This window comes from Urocitellus parryii, chromosome 4, assembly GCF_045843805.1.
Source record: "Urocitellus parryii isolate mUroPar1 chromosome 4, mUroPar1.hap1, whole genome shotgun sequence".
NCBI classification, from domain to species: Eukaryota; Metazoa; Chordata; class Mammalia; order Rodentia; family Sciuridae; genus Urocitellus; species Urocitellus parryii.
In genome coordinates this window covers 128,385,031-128,406,065 of record NC_135534.1, presented here as the reverse complement: position 1 = coordinate 128,406,065, position 21,035 = coordinate 128,385,031, and the positions used below count along the sequence as shown (strand labels likewise).

General features: G+C 42.3%; 1 protein-coding gene across 3 annotated transcripts in view; it reads right to left on the bottom strand.

Annotated features, from left to right (window-relative positions):
* Window positions 1-17,321, bottom strand: part of LOC113199507 (solute carrier family 28 member 3-like) — a 121,786-nt gene extending 104,465 nt beyond the window's left edge. Inside the window, exons 1-2 of one of the 3 annotated variants that reach the window (XM_077796994.1) lie at window positions 17,281-17,321; window positions 160-255 (exon numbers count right to left, since the gene is read on the bottom strand). The gene's annotated coding sequence lies outside the window, so the exon portion shown is untranslated. Of the gene's footprint in view, window positions 1-159; window positions 256-11,194; window positions 11,377-15,702; window positions 15,723-17,280 lie in introns of those variants that run through there. The other 2 variants (XM_077796996.1, XM_077796995.1) reach the window with 2 other exon arrangements.
* Between the last annotated feature and the right edge of the window lie 3,714 nt (window positions 17,322-21,035).

Here is a 21,035-nt window from a genome sequence, read left to right as displayed (position 1 = left end):
TCACTTAGCATTATCTTCTCCAAAGCCATCCATTTATCTGCAAATGCCATGGTTTGTTCTTTTTAAATGCTGAGTAAAATTCCATTGTGTATATATGCCACATTTGTTTTTTCCCCACACCTTTTAAATGGCCTGTGTGGCTCCCCTTCCTCTACTCACCCTGGGACTGTGAGGTCCCCAGGCTGTCCTCTTCCTTTACCAGCGTTTTGTCACGAAGGGTTTTTCAGAGGAAGGGAATTCTCTGTCCAGGATTTTCTGGAGACAAGATGTTAAGTTTTCAAGATCATTTTTAGGAACCTGTAACCCCGAAGAACCAGTGGAGAGATGCTAGGAGACAAGTCTTCAGATGCAGATGCTTACACCTATATTTGCACACTCCTTATTGAATGCTTCCACTTGGATAGTCTGAACCTGGAATCAGACCCCACAAGCAGGGTCCATTTCTGTTTTATTTCTGCTGCACATTGCAGGGCCATTCACCCTGCTTCCTAAGCCAGAACCCTGGGGAGACTCTCACTTGTTACTTTACTCTCACTTCTTACACCCAACTAGTCTCCAGTTTGTACCTCCCCTTTCCTGGCTTCCTGAAGATCTCTCCACTGCCTTCCCAGGTCTATTACCTCTTGTCACCTGAACCATTGCCATAGTTCCTTTCTCTACTTCTTGCCTTTAGACCTTACTCTTCCAGTTTATCTTCCCATGACTACGTAAGGGGTATTTCACCATGGACATTTGATCATGCCCTTTCCCTGCTCAGTAATCTTCAGTGGCTCACTATTGCTCACAGGAAAAACAAAGACCGAACCCATCCTATTACTTTTTAATTCCCAACATGATTTGTTCAGTCACAAAGAATACCTTTTGTTCTCTATATCATGTTAGACTTCCCACAGTACTTTGCACAGGCTGTTTCTCTGTGTGCAACAGTGCTCCCACAGCTCTTGACTCCCCCTTTATTGTCCACATGCAATCTACCAGGTGCACAATCTCCTGCTGTCCTGACTTCCCTGGGTGACACAGGCCAGGCTCTGAAGATCTGCCCAATTATAAGGAGCACCCACCTAGGTCCACATCCTGAGCTTCATGCCCCATTATGCTGCTTCCATTTATATTGTAGTGAGGCTCTAAGGCCCTTATGTGGTTTACAACAGGCAGTGGATTTACTCTGTATAGAAAACCCAAGCTAGAATAATGAAGGGAACAAAATGAAAGTCCATATGCCAAAATTTGATCATTCAAATCTTTGTAAGGTGAAGGTAAATGAAGAAGTTATAGGAGAACTCTAAAACTCATATGGTGGTGCATGCCTGTAATCCCAGTGACTCAGGATCTCAAGTTCAAGGCCAGCCTCAGCAATTTAGTAAGACCCTGTCTCAAAATAAAAAGTAAAAAAATCTGGGGATGTAGTTCAGTGGTAGAGCGCCCCTGGGTGCAATACCTACTACTGCAATGAACAAAACAAAGCAAAAAATCTCACATAGGGGATTCATTCCATTAAATTTCATCTGTGTCTCTTATTCCCCTCATACATGCTGAGATTAATTTGTGGCTGTGAGGATTAAACAAGAGAGCAAAGTAGTAGTACACCTTGAGCTACATGCACTTTATTGCAATTGTCTACTTTATTTCCTCTGATGATGTATGAAATCCTTGAAAGCAAAGAGCCTAGCACAATGCAGGGTACTATGTAAATTCTCTGCCAGTGTGAGACAGTACTGATTTTTGTTGTTAAGAATACATTTTTTGAATAGTTCTACAAAATAATTAACTGGTAAGAAAATGTTTTCTAATAATTGTTTTTCTTTTTTTAAGCACTTCGATTGAATCCAGGGGTGCTCTACCACTGAGCTACATCCCAGCCCTTTTTATTTTTAAATTTGAGATAGGTCTCACTAAGTTGCCCAGACTGGCCTAAAACTTGTGATCTTCCTGCCTGAGCATTTCAAGTTTCTGGGATTACAGGTGCGTGCCCCCATGTCTGGCTTCAAACAGTTCTTTAAAAATTGTTGACCTATGCCTTTGAGTAAACAGCATCTAACTTGTATTGGTATTCTTCTGATACCTGGAGAAAATAGTGCATAATAACAATCACTTCTGTGCTATTATCTACCAGGTATTTTTCTAAATGCCCTTATCTCTTTAATCCTCAGAAAAGCCTGACTCCCTTATTCCCAGTTCAAATTCAAGGCAGCTGAATACAGGTGGAGTAGTTATCCTGCCAGTTCTTGTAGACCCTCATTCAAATCCACCAGACAAGATGGAGTCCCCCACCTCTGTGAGCTTTTCACTGTGAAGAGCATTTTCTCTCTTAAACTCACATAATACCTCATTTTATCCTCACAACCACCCTGAGGCAGGTACTATTATTGTCTGTCTTTCGGAAAAGGAAAATGAAACTCAGAGGTATCATATATGCTGGCTCAAGTTGTTTGGTTAATAAGTGGCAAAGGCAGAAATTGAGCCCAAGAAGACAGACTCTGAAATCCAAAGTTTAACCCACGGGCATGATGGTTTTCTCTGGATACATTCAGTTACAAGTAGTGTAAACAGATGCTCTTTGACTTACAATGGGGTTATGAAAGAACAATCAAGGCTTGCCTTTGGAGAAAATGCCCTTTTCCTGAGACAGCTCTGCATATTTATAGAGCCGGGGTGGTTTGACAGTTGAAACAGTTTAACAGTTTAACATTTTTTTGGCAGCTGGCCTGGGGTGCATTCTAATTGGTGGGTAAGGATCATGTGAGCCAGCAGGGCTCACCATTGGATGGCAGGATCATGTGAGCCAGCGGGGCTCACCATTGGTCGGCAGGATCATGTGAGCCAGCAGGGCTCACCATTGGTCGGCACTTCTTGGGGGATGAGGAAGTTAGTCTTCGGAGCCCGTGGACTCCCAACAGGTTACATCCCAATAAACCCAAAATAAATTGTAAACATCCTAAGTAGAAATGCTTTTTTTAATCACACCTTGCCTACTAAACTTCCTGCTTAGCAACACAGCACACAGGAGACAGTTGTTTCCCCTTCTGATTATGTGGCTTCTCTGCTCCTTCCCAGCCTCCTGAGAGGATGGTACTGCATGGTTCTAGCTTGAGAAATAATCTGATTTCAAAATCAAAAGTACATTTTCTGCTGATTTGGTATTGCTTTTCCACCATTGTAAAGTAAAACATCCCAAGTTGAACCATGGCAAGGTGTGGACTTTCTGTACAACCAGAAACTAATATTTGGAATCAGTCACCAGTGAGGGAGCAGGTAAGGGAGCCAGGCTCCAGGCTACTGAGAGGGGCCCCTCAGTCCTGCAGCGGTGGGCCTGGGGGTATTCGGCCTTATGTGTGAAAAGGTGAAGGTCAGGAGGCACCAAGTACCCCACAAGTGCTTCACAGAGGGTGAGAAGGACTGGTCAGTTCCACACCATTCAGATCTTTTGGCCTAGTTTAGGGGTGGAGGACACACAGCTTGCCCTGTGTTGAGGGAGGAGAGGACCTGTGGCTTCAGCCCTTGGCAGCAATTTAGAGTGGGCCCTTAACTCCTCTGCCTCTCATGGGGGGAGGGGTTAGAACATTTTATGAGTAATAGTTCATAAATAATAGTTATTTCTGCACTAAAAAGTTTGACCACCTCCTTAGTGGAGTTTGTTTTCTGTGGTACTGGGGACTGAACCCAGGAATGTTCTACCATCCCTAGGAACCACACTCCCTTTTTAAATTTGAGACTGGGTCTCGCTAAATTTCCCAGGCTGACCTCCAACTTGTGATCTTCCTGCCTCAGCCTCCTGAGTAGCTGGGATTACAATTCATCTTATATAAATACACAGATCCTAAATTCACACATACAGAAATGTCCATTATAGCATTAATAGTAATAAAAAATTTGAACAGCTTTTGGGAAAATGGTGAATTATGGTACAGTCACATCATGAAATAATAACAGAAGGGTTAGGCACATTTGTAAGAACTGATAGAAAAGAATTTTGCAAAGTATGTACGGAAAAAAAGGTTCAGAACAGTGTTTGTACCATTATTCTATTTGTGAGTGTATTTGGAGATGGTGTGCATATGAATATTAATCAAGATTTACAACAGGAGTACCTAATTAAAATGTTTTGGGGACTAATATGAAAGCCAAAGAATAAATGTGGGGACAGAACCTAAGAATAGCTAAGAGGACCTCATTTTAAAGTATGGAATTGTAAAAAATTTAAAGATTAATTTCATGTCAATATCTTGATGTGGGAAGGAAACTGCAGGTGTTTGTGGCTAGACCAGCAGAAAATGCACTTTTCCCTCAGTGTGCGTCGATATTAGGGAGCCCTCCCACCATATATACTAAGGTCCCTGGATGTTCAAGTCCCTTATATAAAATGGTACAATATTTGCTATATTCTATACACAGACTCCCATATTTTAAATCACCTTTTGGTTACTTAAATACATAACACAATGTAAAGTTATGTAAATAGTTGCTATACTATGTTGTTTAGTGGAATAGTGACAAGAAAAAGTCAACATGTTTTGGTACAGGTGCAATTTAAACATTGTGTGTGTGTGTGTGTGTGTGTGTGTGTGTGTGTTTTACAGGAGATTGAACCCAGGGTCTCATGCATGCTAAGAAAGCACTCTACCACTGAGCTTCAACCCCATATCCCTTGCCTTTTATTCCTTAGTTTTAGACAAGGTCTGGCTAAATTGACCAGCAGAGGCTGGGTTCAAATTATAATCCTCAGCCTCCCATGAATCTTTTTTGATTTGTCGTGGGTTGAATGATTACATGCAGAACCCCCAAATTCAGAATGCCAGACTATAAAGCAAAAAGAGGAGTTATCCTCTTAGTTGGGAAGCCATTGGGAGATTTTTTTCTTTTTTCTTTTTTTGGTACTGACGCTTGAATCCAGGTATGCTTTACCCTGGAGCTACATCCCAGTCCTTCTTATTTCTACTTCTTCTTCTTCTATTTTTTTAAGGCTATAAAGCTTTAATATTAACAGGTTAAAAACAAAATAATTAACAATAAGCCAAACAATAGCAACAAAGGCAGACAATAAGGAGAGTGCTGGAGATGTAGTTCAGTGGTAGAGTACTTGCCTACCACATGCAAGGTATTGAGTTTGATCTCCAGTGACATGATTTCCCAGCTACTGAACCACATAGCCAGCCCACTGATACCTGCTGAGGAGCTGCAGTGAAGCAGCCATGGAGCTGCAGAACAGTGGCTTGGGAGGGCTGAAGCACAGGTAGTGAAGCCTACATGTGCAGGGGCCATGCAGAGTCCGCCATGCCAACATGAGCCTGAGGCCCAGCTAGCCAGGGCTGTGGCAAGCCAGGGTGCACTGACCTGTTGTGCTGAGGCATTCCTGCCTGGGCCTGTGTGGGCACCTGCTCCACACAGCACTGCAGCCTGCAACACCAAGCATTCATGATGAGGTGATCTCAGCCTCCCGCTTCCCAACAAGCTGGGAGAAATGGAAGTGGAGCAGGCCTGAATGGGACTGCAAGGCTAACCAGTAGCACTGGTACTTTTCCAACCCTGATTAGCATAAATTTGGACCCATAGCATTGACCCCAGTGCTATATAAACCCCTGGACTAGTATCCTCATATGGAAAACCTGCTATCAGGTTCCCTCTTGCCTTGTGAGATGTCTGTTTCTATTCTTAAATAAATCCTACTTTTTTTTCATTCTTGCCTTCCATTCTGTGAATTTCTCTCTTGGGATCTGTGAGATAGAACCTGGAAAGATGTTGGCTGTGAGCTGCTGTGTCTGCTGCAACACTGGACTATGGAGGACATAGTCTACTGGGTTTTTTAAAATATTTTTTTTTAGTTGTCATTGGACCTTTATTTCATTTATTTATATGTGGTGCTGAGAACCAAACCCCAGTGCCTCACATGTGCCAGGCAAGCGCTCTACCACTGAGCCCAAGCCCCAGCCCCAGCCCAGCATAGCTCACTTTTAAAGGCTGCAATACATTTTGAGACTGTAGCGGTCTGCTGCTTATGCAGACACCACCAGCTCCAGCAGAAGCAGAGAAATCTTGGTTTCACTAGAAACACACACACACACACACACACACACACACACACACACACACATACACACACACAAAGATTATGAAGGAAAACTATACTAAAATATAATTAGGCATTTAAAAATTGTGATACAACAATATAGTATGCTTCTTATTGATTATATTAAATAACAGACTAGTGATCCTAAGAACTACCTTAATTTCAAAATAATAACAAAAAATATTTTAGAAATCTGAGACAATTGTAATGTAATATGAAAACGTCTGTGATTTCTCTTGGTGAAAAGCCACGGGGATTACAATACTACTTTATTCATGAATGAAATACTAAATTCCAGCTGGAGATTAATGAAAATAGGATACATTCAAGTCCATGGAGCCCCTCAGTGAAATCAACTAGCATATAGATAGGAAGCACAAGGGCTCCAGGAGGAATCTCTGGGACATTGTGGCATTAGGTAGTTGGAGCAGAGGTGGAGAAGCTCAAAGGACACAGAGAACACTCCAGCCATCAGGCAAGAGAGGACCAGGAGAGAAGAGTTAAGTATTTAAGATAAGAAAATGTCCTTGGGAGGGAGCAGAGCACTGCATTATCTACATTTCCTCTTGGGGTTAACTATGTATGTGGTCTATTTAGATTCTTCTCTACTGGATCATTCTCAGTGTTCTTTCAGTCATTTAGCTAATATTCTTTTTGAACTCAAATAATACACCAAGCAAGGTGTTCTAGGATCGGGGATTCTTATCTCTGCCAGGCATTCAGTATTCCTGGATTTAATCCTTGCAATAGCCCCATTATATATACATTATTGTTACTCCCGAGACATAGAATTGAGGCATGAGAGGAAATGGATGGAGCCTGGGTTTGGATCTAGCTGAGTCCTATATCTGAACCATCTTCCTGTAAACAAAACAAAGGCTTTGTCCTCCTGTGGCTTTTCTGTTACTGAATCAGTGACCCATGAGTCCTCTAAACAGAAGTCAGTTCTCTAAATAAAATTATAAACAAAATCTCAGATTCTCCCTTGCCTGCACAGTATCCCATATCCCATGTCTCTATTTCACTGTTGTTCCCTGCTCCTTTAACAGTTTGACTTTAAAAAAAAAAAAAAAAGGTTGGTGCTACTCTTGTGTCTTCTTACTCTCTGCCTCCCCCCATGCAAACCAGCTCTGACTTTCCTACTTCTCTCAAGCTGCTCTTGTTAGAGACCCCCAGGCCTCTGTTTTGCAAAGCCCAGTGGCTGCTTCTCAGTGCTTATCTCTCAGCTCCAGTCCATTTTCTGGAAACCTGTCTTTGACTCATCACTCTCCTGGTTTTCTTCCTTCTTCACTGCTTTTTCCCAGCTTTGATGGCCTATATGAATAATAGTTCTCACCAGAATCATTCAAATCATTGTTGACAGAGAAAACACTAGTCTGGGCCCCCCTTAGTCATTTTGAATCAGAATGGGTGGTCTGGGTATCCATTGTCCCACTATTTTAAAATAAATTGTAGAAGTCAACTTTTTTTTGGGGGGGGTACAGATCAAAGTTTGTTTTTGACTTTACAAATTGCTTTTTTCATAGATTTTTAAAATTCCCATTTCAATATTAAAATTTAAAAATTACTTTTAATATAGAAATCATTCAACAGATATAACAAATAAGTTCATGGTATTGTGCTAGAATGTGGTTAGTGCTATGGGGAAAAAAAAAGAAAAGTTCAGTAGAAGATGTGGGGTGTTGGGAAGCTAGGGACAGGATGGCTCGGATCTGTGTTTCTAGGGTGGCCCCCCTGGGTACAATCGTCTCTTGGTATCCAAGATGGGTGGGGATTGGTTTCAGGACCCACTGTAGATACCAAAACCTGAGATGCTGAAGTCCCTCACATAAAATCTCATAGTTTTTTGCATAAAACCTATGCACATCCTCTCTTATGCTTTAAATCCTGTTCCAATTATGTATAATATCTTATACAATGTAAAAATGTCACACAAATAGTTGTTATATTGTCCTAACTAGGGATAATGACAAGAAAGTTTATACATGTTTGGTCAGATGCAATTTTTTTCTAATACTTTCTTTTTTCTTTTTCTTTTTTTTTTTTTTTTTTGGTACTGGGGATTGAACTCAGGGCCACTCAACTGCTGGGCCACATCCCCAGCCCTTTTTTATATTTTATTTAGAGACAGGGTCTCACTGAGTTGCTTAGTGCCTGGCCATTGCTGAGGCTGGCTTTGAACTCGTGATCCTCCTGCCTCAGCCTCCAGAATCACTGGGATTTCAGGCGTGTGCCACTGCACCTGGTATCTAATACTTTCTTTTTAAAATTAATTAATTATTTTTTTTCTAATATTTTTGATCTCCGATCAAATCTTTGCATGTGGAACCCAGGGAAATAGAAGGCCTGACTACATCTATGGTTGAGAAGTCACTGGGAAAAGCTATTAAAAACGCTCTAAGGCAGGAGCAGGAAGGTGTAAGAAGAGCTGCAGGTTGGTCAGGGAGGAGGAGCTGCAGGGAGCAGGCAGAGGAGGAGGTCAAGACTGTGGAGGGCCCTGCAGAGTGTGGCATGATTGCACTTTCATTTTGTTTTGTTTTTGCTGTGCTGGGATGGAACAGAACGCAGGGCCTTGCACATGCTAGGCAAGCACTCTACCACTGAGCTGCACCTTGATGTACATTTTAAAAATGTTGCTCTGCTGTTGTGGAAAACTAACTGAACCCATTTCTTCTCAGTAGATGTACTTCTAGGGCCACCTTCTGCTTTTGATTAGCTTAAGAAAACCTAATCAATTCTAAATATTGGCCCTGTCAGGCCTTGTTAAAGGTGATGTCAGGTCTTTATTGTCCCCTAGTAGCCCTCATTTATCTTTATTTTGATCCATGTCACCCTCAGCTTTAAACTTGGCATTCCTGGTGGGTTCCATTTAGGGCTTATCCTTTTCAGAAAAGAATTTATTTCAATTTATTACAGTACATCTGTTTCTTATGAATAATAAATTTTATGCATATTTATAAATGTGGCTTTCCCATATTTGTTTTCATCCACTCCTGTGGGCCTGATAAATGCTGCAGGAAAACTTCATTCTGACAGGATAACTAAGGTATAATTTTATTATATTTTCTTAACCTCTGTCACTCAAGGAGGAAGCAAAATAGAATTTATGTGGCTGGAAAAACAAGGTGGCAGAGATTTATTTATTATGTCATACTGCAAGAAGATGTTAGTATTTATATGACTAAAATGTAAACGTGCAAAATGGTCTCTAATTGGAGCCTGGTTAGTATCATGTGCCTAGGAAGGTGGAGCCCTAGAGACTGCTCTGATTTAAAAAAACAAGGGATAAAGTGTCAAAGGGAAAAGATGACATTGGGAAAAGAGAATTCTCACCCTTAATCAGAAGAGACCAGTGGCTGAGCTCTCTGGCTGATCCAGAAGTTAATGCCTCATCTATGGAGTCAGACTTGAATTCCTAAGTACATCCTCCCTGATTATTTACTGCTGTTGCAGCAAAAAGGTAGATAATTTTCAAGACCTTTGGAATCCACTCCCCACCCTTCCACCCTCTTAGACAGTTTCTCAGTCTGTTGACTAGGCTGGTCTTGAGCTGAAGTGATGGTCTTGCCTCCCAAGTAGCTTGGACTACAGGTGTGCGCCATTGTACCTGGCAATTGGACTTCCCTTGACTCACCTCTGTGCTGTCTTCAAATTATTGCCTTTACCTGTCTGCAGTTTTGGAAAACTTATTTGTCCTTAAGGTACAGGATATACTGAATTGATCCCTTTAGTATATTCCATAATACTTTGTATTCACACAAATGGTTCACTTAGTAAGAGCCTATGATCTACCAGGCCCCACAGACTACTGTTTATAAGTGTTTCATTTATTCTTATTAATGGTATGGTACAAATATAGCTCTTAGTCCATTTTTCCAGATGAGAACAGTGAGGCCCAGAAAAATTAGGTATGTGCCTTAGATTACAAATGGTAATAAGCCAAGCTCCTAACCCCTTCATGAATGGTTTTGGTCCCATTGTGTCTTGTACCATTGTTATTTGTTATACTTCTGATATTTCCACTGGGTGATGAACTTCTTGAGAAAACAGGGCAATGTTATTTTGTCTTTAAGCTCTCTACAGTTCCTGGAATAGCCTCCTATGCATAGGAGGGGCACAGTAACTATGGGGTAGAGTGAATGGTACTCAGGGTGCTACATGCTTCTACTTTGAATTTCCAAGTTATTTACACCCTCCAACAAAGGATATTTTAATAAAAATTGTGAAAGAAATAAAGGAAAGCAAAAGATTGCCCCAAAACTCCGTTCATCTTGGTTCTAAAGCTAAGTCACAAAGCAATGAAGGAGACACATCTATGGTGCATGGCGGGGGGGGGGTTCCCTTGGGAAGGGGTTCTCTAACATCGGATTAAAGAGTCCTTCATTATGAAGTTGTGTTGCAATATAGTCCCAATTTATAGATTAAAATGTTACTAATACTGGCAAGGTGCTGCAATTCGGTTGCCTGGAGATGACAGACTTTGTTAATCCAGTAATGCCCAGTATTGTTTACTGAAACTGGATCTGGAACTGGATCCTTCCTTCCTTTCTCCTTCCTTCGTTCCCTTCCTTCTTCTTGCACTGGGGATTGAACCTAGGGGTGCTTTACCACTGAGCTATATACCCAGCCCTTTTATTATTCTTAATTTTGAGAGAAGGTCTTACTAAGTTGCTAAGGCCGACCTTGAACTTGTGATCCTTCTGCCTCAGCCTCCCAAGTCACTGGGATTTCAGGGATGCACCACCATTCCTGGCTCTTTGATCTTCAAGATCAGTGAAAGGCTGGGAGAGTTCTCCATGGCATTTACTCCATGTGTGCACCAGCAGTTGTAAGTAGCTGCCTGCAGGTATTATGGTGCCAACCTTAGTAGAATCCTTGTCTTAAATTAGCTAGGAAATTATCTTTGCTTTCCTTTATAGATTTGATATATATGTATGTATATATTCTTTGTTTTGCTTGTTTTTGAAGTTTGTAGGAATGGTATCATAACTGCCTGTATTCATCTGAAACTTGTTACTTTTTTTTTTTCTCCTCAACATCACTTCCCAGATCCAATTCTTCCATGTTGAGGCTTGTAGCTATCATCCAGTTATTTTTATTGCTGGGTAATATTCAATTGTGTCCACTTACCACGTTAGTTTGCAGCCTTCTGTTGATGGACTTTTGAAGGGGTTCGGTACTTTATACCAGGAACAATGCTGCTAAGAACTTCTTTGAATGTTTTTGACTGGGTGAATAGCATGTGCCTGTAGTCCCTTCCTTTTTGAGGCAGGAAGATCACAAGTTTGAGGCCAGTCCTACTTAGTGAGAATCTGTCTTAAAATAAAAAATCAAAAGGGCTGGGGATGTAGCTAAGTGGTAAAGCATCCCTGAGTTCAGTCTCCAGTACCACAAACAAAACAAAACACAACAAAAACACCTCAAAACCCCAAAGGAATAAATTTTTGGAGAACAGGTACAAGAATTCTTAGGGTATATATTTAGAAAAGAAATTAATATGGTGTTCAACTTTTCAAGATAGTGCATGATTGTTTCCCACATTTGCAAATATGGAGGGGGCAGGGAAAGGAAGAAGGATGGAGTAAGGCGGGCGGGGGTAAGTGGGGGCAGAGCAGGTTCAGGACATTTTAGATATAGGCAGACTCTCTAGACTGGGCCTGAGCTGAGCGCTGAAAAACTGAAAGACTGGAGCAGCGCGGGAGGGGAAATTAGTAATGCAGCAAGAGTAAACTGGGAAAGCCAGGTTAAAGCACTTTATTTCATTCAATGTGATAGGAAGCTACTAGAGGATTTTAAGGTGGAGTGGATGTGATTTGATTTGTGATTTGTAAGTAACATTCTGGCTGTTCTGTAGATACTGGGTTAGTGCTGGAGGTGGAGGAACTTAGAGCCTATCCTGTCAGTTCAAGAACCTGGGAACCCAGCAGTGCTGAGTGCTGGGAGCAGCCTGGGTTGGGGGCTAGAGAGCAGGTACATGTGGTAGGGAGAGGTACCCACTGTAGCAGCAGACATGGGCTGAGAAGGAAGGGAAAGCATCAAGGCTAACTCAGAGTCCCTCAAGCCTGTTCAAACTCCCTCCTAATTTCTTCTCAAGTGTGCATGCCATTTTCCATTTCACTACCCTGATCTCATTATCTCTCACCTTGACCATGACTACCTCTTCCCTGGGCCTCAAGCCTGCCCTCTTCCCCTCCCTTCCTCAACCTCCATATGGCTGAAAAGATTATTTTACTAGGGGCCTGGGTGTGTAGTTCAGTGGTGTAAGGCTTTGGGTTCAATCCCCAGCAAGTACAGACAGACAGACAGACACACACACACACACATAAAAGATAAGTCCTCACCTCCAATCAATGATTTTTCCTAAACAAAACTAGTATCATTACTCCTCCTTAAAATTCTTATCTGAGTCCCTAATGCCCTTAGAGCAAAGCCCTTTTTCTTTGGGATAGGGAAAGTATTTACAATATTAAATATATTTAATGTTATGATATATATGGAACCCTCATTTAATCCCTTCTACAATCCCATGCAAAGTGATTATCCCTATTTTATGGGGAGAGTGGCTGAATTCTTTCCTCCCTCCCTTCCTCCCTTCCCTCCTCTTTCTCCTCCTCCTCTTCCCATTCTCTTATTTCTCCCCTCTCTCCCCTGCTCTAGCTCTGAGGATCCCTTCATTTGGGCACCTGAGAACTCTAGTCTCAGAGCTCCACTTTGTCTATCCCTGCATTCCAGAGCCCACTCTAATTCTTGCTACTTCTCCCAACCCTGCTTCCCTCTCTGCCACCAACAGAGTTACCTGGAGCCAGGTCTGAGGGCTTTTGAGAACTGCTTTTTTAATAAAAATTTTATTATTATTTGCTCAAAACATTACAATGATCTTGACATATCATACATTTGATTCAAATGGAGTATGAATTCTTATTTTTCCACGTGTACAGATTGCAGGATCACATTGGTTTTATAGCAGAATATAATTGAGAACTGCTTTTTACAGATTCCAGATTCTCCTAGATGGGTTGCTATTTTTTTAGGAATCTCATGAACTAGATTATAAATACTGTTTACCACAGGGTAGAATTGAAACCACAGGGTAGAATTGAAACCACAGATTGGCTGTGGAGAAGGTCTTGGAAAAAGTCAGTAAATGAGTCAGTTGACCACATGGAAAGTACAGTGAAGACTTTGTATACTTCATTTTATTGTTTTATATAATTTGAGTGCTATACATCTTTATATTAGAAAGTTTACAATAATCTTAGGTATATGTGTGTGTATGTGTACAGCACATATGGACTTGTTTGGAGAGACCCAGTGGTTAAATATTAACCAGCAATAGCATTGTAAGCTAAATAATATGGTGGTAAATATCATTATAAAGATGTGTGGACACTTTCTTAGATGTGCTTTGAGAAATCATTCACAATAAATAATCTCCAATAGGGCGGGTGTGCTGATGCACATCTGTAATCCCAAGGACTCAGGAAGCTGAGGCAGGAGGATCACAAGTTTGAGGCCAGCCTCAGCATTTTAGTAAGACCCTGTCTCAAAATTAAAGAAAAAAAAATGCCTGGGGATGTGGCTTAAGGTTAAATCACCCCAGGGTTCAATCGCCTATAACTTGCCTGTATAGGAAAAAGAAAAAAAAATCCCTAAGAACAAATTCTTTCTTTGGTCTCTGTCCACAGAATGGTATCTGTAAATAAAATCTATGATTGTGAGCCACATATGTAACCTTGAATTTGCCTAAGTCATTTCACCCCTGGGTTACAAGCAGGTCTCAGTGACATTTTGCTGACATTGCCTCACATGCTGCCCCCCACATTCCCTAGTTTCCCCCTTGATGTTTCTGGGGATTCCTAGGACATGTCACTAATCCCAATTCCCTGTAAGGCCCTTCAAAGTTTTCCTTTGCTTTTAAGGAAGTTCAGCCTCATACTGAGTGAGCACCTTTCTCAGTCTCTTCTCTAGGGCCCTTTGCACTTCCTTCCTCTCTCTCTCTCTCTCTCTCTCTCTCTCTCTCTCTCTCTCTCTCTCTCTCTTTCTTACCGGGAATTGAACCCATGGTTGCTTTACCACTGAGCCACATCCCCAGCCCTTTTTATTTTTTTATTTTTACATACGTTCTTGCAACATTGCTTAGAGCCATGCTACCTTTCTGAGCTTGGCCTCAAACTGTGATCCTCCTACCTCAGCCTCCAGAGTCACTGGACTATAGGCATATGTCACTGTGCTTGGTTAAGGGCCTTTGCATTTTCATGCTTTCTGCCCAAGGACTTTTCCTCCTCTCCCTGGAAAATGCTGACCACTGGCCTTTCCAGACTCAGCATTTTTCACTTCCCCAGCAATGGCATCCTTGACCTTTCCCCCAGTATGTTTCAAAACATCTTCTACTCTGTCACATGCTGCTTACTAATGATGTACCCCTTATACATCCGTGTAGTTGTCTAATATCAACTCATCTTTGAACTCTCGGTGACTTGAAAGCTGGCTTTGCCATTGCTGCTTACCTGGCACTTGGCACAGTACCTAGCACTGGGAAATAAATGTTTGTTACTTTTATTTGGTAGTGAGGATTGAACGCAGGGGCACTCTACTACTGAACTACATTCCCAGCTCTTTTAATTTTTTGAGACAGATTCTCACTAAGTTGCTCAGGCTGGCCTACAACTTACAGTCCTCTGCCTCAGCCTCTGGAGTTGCTGGGATTACAGACATGGGCCACAGCACCCAGCTAACATTTGTTACTTGATCAGTCAGATATGTCCCTCGTTGTGACCATGAGATCCGATGGAGGCATCCCTGTATGGGTTCCTTGAGCAAGTGATCATTACAGGCGATTTTACTTATGCCTGGTTAAATACTTTGCAGTCTGCTGAAGGGCGAATAAAAGTACAGGAGACAGGAGAGGGTGTACCTGCGAGGAAGCCCCAGGGGACTTCTGGAGCAATGGCATGTCCTGTCCTTGATCTAGGTGGTGGTGACATGTGAAAACTTGTGGAGTGTATAAATGTTATGTCTCAATTGCAAAAATAATAGGCAGCAGTACAGTGCACAGGTCATCTGAGCTCTGGACTTGTTAGTTGCGGAGCAGGCTGAACAAATGTTAGCTAAAGGGTGGGCTGAACACTTGACCCTCACCCATCTGGTTCCTTATGGCTTGTTTGCATCAAGGCTGAACACTCAACCCCACTCAAGGCTGAACACTGGATGCCCAACTCTTTGGTGCAAAGGAAACCCACATCTGACCCCTGACCCCTCTGCCAGAAGGCAGAAGATGACACCCTTAGCAACTACTGTATGATCCAATCACTGTACGCCAATAAGGCAGCTTGCAGACCTAAAGACCCCATTAATTTTGGCTATAAAAACTCTCTTCTGCCGGGCCCCCCTCTTTTGCTCTCTCTTTATTCTCTCTCTCTCTTTGTTTTTCTTTTCTCTTCCTTCCTTGTTAATCAGACACCACCGCAATAAAGATCTCTTGGTCTCTCTAAGTGTCATGGTCACTTTCCTTTCATCCAGTACTGAAACCCAGGAAGAGGGTGAAAACCCACTTTTGGGTCCTTCTTCCTTCGGACGTGCCAGTCACCAGATGACCTGAACCCATTTTCTTGACCTCCACAACTACATCCACCACCGACCTTTGATTGGTGAGTTTCCCCTTTCTGAGTTCTAAACCCAATGGTGGTGTCGGGAGGATTTGACCTTTTCGCTCACCTGTGGGGAGGAAAAGACCCCGTCAAAGCCTTCAAGGCCATGATGGTCCCCATGGACGCCCTCCTTGGGCAGATTTGACTCTTGGGTTCAAAATTCCTTCCCTTCCTCTTCCCTGGCATAGACCTCATACATCATCTTCAAAGGACTGTGTAACCTTCAGGAACACATAACAGAGAGGAAAATCCCAACCCACCTAGACCTTCATGATCTAGGCGGCCCTCATAAAGACTTCTCACCTTTAAGACTCGGCTGCTAGAGATATGCTTACTCTCCCCTTCCATTCTCCTTCTCTGGCCCTGGGAGTCTCCAACCTCTCCAGGAGGAGTCCCAAAAAGCCTTGGTCAAGGTCTCCCATGGCCCTGGCCCTGTCCAGGATGGAAGCCTCAACTATCAGGATTTGGTGATGACCAATCTCTGCAGCTCGAACCTGCCACTAGGCAGTGCCTGATTTTTGGCTCTAGAGGGGATGCTCCTTTTGACAATAAATCAGCTCCCTCCTCTCCCCATATAATGTTTGCAAGATGGGCAATACATCCTCTATGCCTGCTGACTCTCCCTTACAATGTCTCTTAGACAACCTCAAGACCCTCTACTTGACACTGGACATCAAACCCCACAAATTGATTAAATATGGCACCCAGGATTGGCCTAATTACCCCCTAGACAACCAAAGCAAATGACCTCCTTTTGGATCTCTGGATCCCTCCATTCTAAGGGGTCTCTACAACTACTCTGAGCATTAGAAAAAATGGATAAACATCCCCTATATCCAAGCTTTCTTCTTGCTCTGATCCAATCCTGCTCTCTGCACCTCTTGAAAACCTCTACAAATTCTTCTAGCTTGCAAACCAACCCCCGCAACCACTGACCCCCAACCTTCTCTTCCTCTGGACTCATCCACTACTTTGGACCCTGCTGATGAACCTTCACTCTATTGTCTGGCTCAAATAGGTCCTCACCCTTAACCTTCTGCCCCAGCCCCTCCACCATCACCCCTGCCTCAACAACATGCTTTCTCCCCTCCAATTACTAGATCAAAAACACCACCGCCCTTCCCCAAACTGTTGCCCCCTTGTGTGAGGTAGCAGGTACTAAAGGAATCCCTCCATCCACTCACTCCTCTCTTTTCCTGTCTGTGACCACACCTGGTCCCACCAGGCCCCCTTACTGGCTAACCCAAAGCTCAAATGAGCTGAGGAGGGACCTCAGACCCCTATCTTATATCTGGTGAAAATAGCCTTTAAAGTTGCTTTGTTATCACTGAAAACAAGGTTACTAAGAATTTAAAGTTCCTTACAGGCTTTTTGGGATCTTCGCTCCTGTCCTCCCCTCTGCTCTATCTATTCTACTGCTCAAGTTTTCCTTGCTAGGGAAAGTCCCAAACCCCTTTCCCATTATTTTTTTACATCTCCTTCCTAATTCTAAAGTCTACCTGAGCTCCTCTCAGCGCCACCTTCCTGTCTCCCCCCGACCCCCAGGCCCACAGAAAAGTCTTAACTGACCTTCTCCAGAAATCTTCACCACGGCTGATTTTAGGACTATCAGCAAAAGAGTCTCTACAACAAAATTTAATGTAGATAAGCTTCCTCTTTTTGTGTTGCTTGGTTTTCCTTGGCCACTTGCCTGGAAAAGTCAGAACTCCAGATGCTAGACACCTCCTCCCTAGTTTTTCACAAAAATATGTAAACAAGCCCTCTGGCCTTGAGCTGAAGATTCATAGAGGTGTCTCCATTTCTAAGATAAGTTACCTGTTGGGCTCCATGGTAACTGCTGGCAGGGGGAGGAAACAAAGAGAAGAAAAAGCTCCCCCCTTCTCAGGTGTCCTTGAAGGGTTATATTGCCCAGAACAGTGAAAAAAAAAACTGCTTTTATGTGATCTTCTGCAGACTGTGAACTTCTGAGTCCCTCCTCTTACATGCTGGGTATAAATTTCCAAAACTACCTGAACTTTGGGTTCAGGAGATTGATTGATTGCAGCAGAAGCTGTGACCTCTGAGCCTGGCTGCAGCCAAATAAAACTGTTTCCCCATCTTCAATGCTATCTTTGGTGCCTTGCCTTGTCCATCCCTACAACATTATAATTCTATATACTTAAACCTGTTTATGTTTTCATGAAATGGTAAACAGATGTGATTAACTGTGTACTGTAAATAACAAAATATTTCTTATTAAAATGGAATAATTTGCCTAAATTCAGAAATTTACAAGGATTGTGTCAAAATGTGAATAAATAAGGGGTTAACAGATCAAAAAGAGAAATCAGAAGGTTCTAGGTATGGATTTAATAGAAGGGAAAAAAGTGTTTCTGGAATAAGAGAGTCTGTGTGATTAAGTAAATAAGAGGGTTTAAGTAGTTGATAAAGAAGATCTGTGTAAATTGGTTATATATGGAAGATTTTGTGTAAATAATCTTGAAGGAATTAAGGATTATACAACTGTGGCTAAAAAACAACTGTTATTTTGTAATATTGTAATATGTTATTTCTTTAAGAGCTAAACTTGATTAATATAAAAACATCGATGTAATTGTGGTGCTATTGCTCTTCTTTGTATATTAAATGCATTCATATTTTCCAGGTATATAAGTCTTTAAGGTAGAAGCTTCCAAAGAGAATTATATCAAGCTGGTAATCTCCAAAAGGTTGCATGGTAATTTTAGGCTTATAAGAATAACATATTGGGGATTTGTTTATATCATTTAATGTTCTATAACTGGACCTTTTATCAATAAGATTATATAAGTTCTATACACTGGGGTATAATTTAAATATAATATTATATTGTGTTAGCTAATATTCATGTGACCTCGAGCAACAGTATATGTAAACTTTTTAAAATGATATTTAAAAAACAAAGATCAGCTTCAATACTAGAACACTTTACCTCAGATTTAAAAAGAGCCCCACCTTACCTGAGATAAGGCTTTGCCTCCCATCTTATTACATGTCAGAATGACTCCAAAGTAGGTCAGACTTTAGTTAAAGCCCAGTACTCTTAATATAAGATGGGTGAGACTGACTTGCTAGATGCTTAAGATCAAGACTTAAAATTAAAATTAAATTAAAAGGGCCAATAAAACCAATATTTGGCTCTTACCCTCTGAATCTGGCTGCAATCAGATAAACAAGGAACTTCTCTAAAGAGCTTTGCAACTCTGGGCCACATAATCTCCCAATCAGGGAGAGTAATGAGAACCACTGGAGAATAAAAAACCAATCAGTGCACTTGCTGTGAATAGGAAGGTCATTGGAGAAAGGAGACATCCCTGATGCTTTCAAGGGAAGCCATATGGTCAAGCAAGTCCTGGACCCATCCTAGTGCAAATGGCACTAGCAGAACTAAGAAGCTGCTCTCAAGTCGCCCATGAGTGACCCTTATGAGAACTCAGCTGACTCTTAACAATAGATAGAAATAAAGTCAATTTTGACAAGCTTGATCTTAAACACCTACCCCAAATAGTTAAACCAAAACACAGTCATTTGTGGGGGTAATGAAGGACAAGAAAAGCTAGAAAAGAGGAGACAGCAACCAGGCCAACAGTTTCCATGGGGAATGTTCACTCAAGTATGACCTTGGCTCCTCCCCTTTGCAGGACTCTTATTAGTTCTCTTTGTGTTTCTCCTAATAGGACCATGTTTATTAAATTGTCTACAGAAGTTCCTGCAAGATCAGATACACAAACTCACCAACCAGTTGGTCAATCAATTACTCTTTCAAGACTACCAATCCCTGATACCCAAGATGAAGACCTATGACTCATGACCAACTCCTCCAGCTCCAGAGACTCTGCCCCCATCTAAAACTTTCCCTGACCCCTTTTCCAATTTTTACAACCCCTCTTTCACTTCCCAGGAATGAGAACTACTCTCTAGCAGGTCCACTCCACGTGTTCTGTCTGCTGTACAGTATCCCCACAAGGAAGCATCAAACCTAAACTCCTCACGCATCAGATGAGGAGCTACCAGCCAGGTGAAGATTGGCAGATCAACTTCACTCACATGCCCAGGCACACAAAACTTCTCTACCTACTCACTTTCACTGATGCTTTTTCAGGTTGGATAGAAGCCTTCCCTACCTCCAGGGAAAGTGCTGACACTGTCGCCTCCATCCTCATTGAGCAGATCATTCCCAGGTTTGGACTTTCCACCTCCATCCAGTCAGATGATGGTCAAGCCTTCACTTCTCAGGTTGTTCAATTAGTCTCTAAAGGCCTCAACATCACTTGGAGGCTCCACATCCCCTCTGGACTCCAATCCTCAGGTAAGGTTGAGAGAGCTAACGGCATTCTCAAGGATCATCTCACTAAACTTGCTATTGAACCATGCTCTCCTTGGCCAATCTCCTGCCATTGACCCTCACTGAAATTCGGGCAAACCCTAGAGCTCCCTCAGGCCCCTTTGAGCAACTCTATGGGTGCACTTTCTTAACCAACCAAAGCTTTCCAATCACTCCTCCTCCCCTTGTGTCCTATTTGCCCTATCACACTTCTATGCAAACTCCTAAGGGAACATGTAATCTGGTGCCTTCCTGCGCCACTCATTGCCTAAATCCCAGTGCAACCACAAACCGAATTGGACCCTCTTCAACTGGGTGACTCAGTCTTACTTCAGGAACTGCAACCTCAATTGTTGGAACCTCGCTGGACAGGCCCCCATACAGTCATATTTACTACCCCAACAGCAGCCAAGCTTTTGGGTCACTATCACTGGTACCATGTCTCCCACCTTAAAAAGGCACTTGTTCCAAATGTCCAGTTCTGGACTTCCACCACTCCCACCAATCACAAAATTTCTTGCCAATCCTCTTCTTCTTTTACTAATCATTAATCTCCTCAAGCTTCTTTCCCAACCCATAGATGGCACTTCTACATCCAAGCCATATAGCACCAGGATGGCACCACCCACTCTCAGTTTATGGGTCAAAGCGATTGCCCTTCCACTGGCTGCAATCAAGCCGTCATCCTTAACATTACTGGATTCAACCAAACCATCTCTGATATTTTCTAGAGTCCTTACCACAGGACCAGTGGCTGATACCAAGGATCTCCACTGCTCAACCTGTGGCTTCAAGGAACCTTTATGGACTTTTCCCTTTCCTAGATAACTGTCCCTAGCCAGTGGGTGTTATTTCTAGCTGCTCTGGTATTCCCAAGCCTTTCCCAGAACATTCCCCTGCTCTCCCAGGTAGGCCCCATGCTGCCCCCTCTCAGCAGGAAGTAGCCAGTTTGAATTACACCATCCCCAAGCCACTTAGAAAA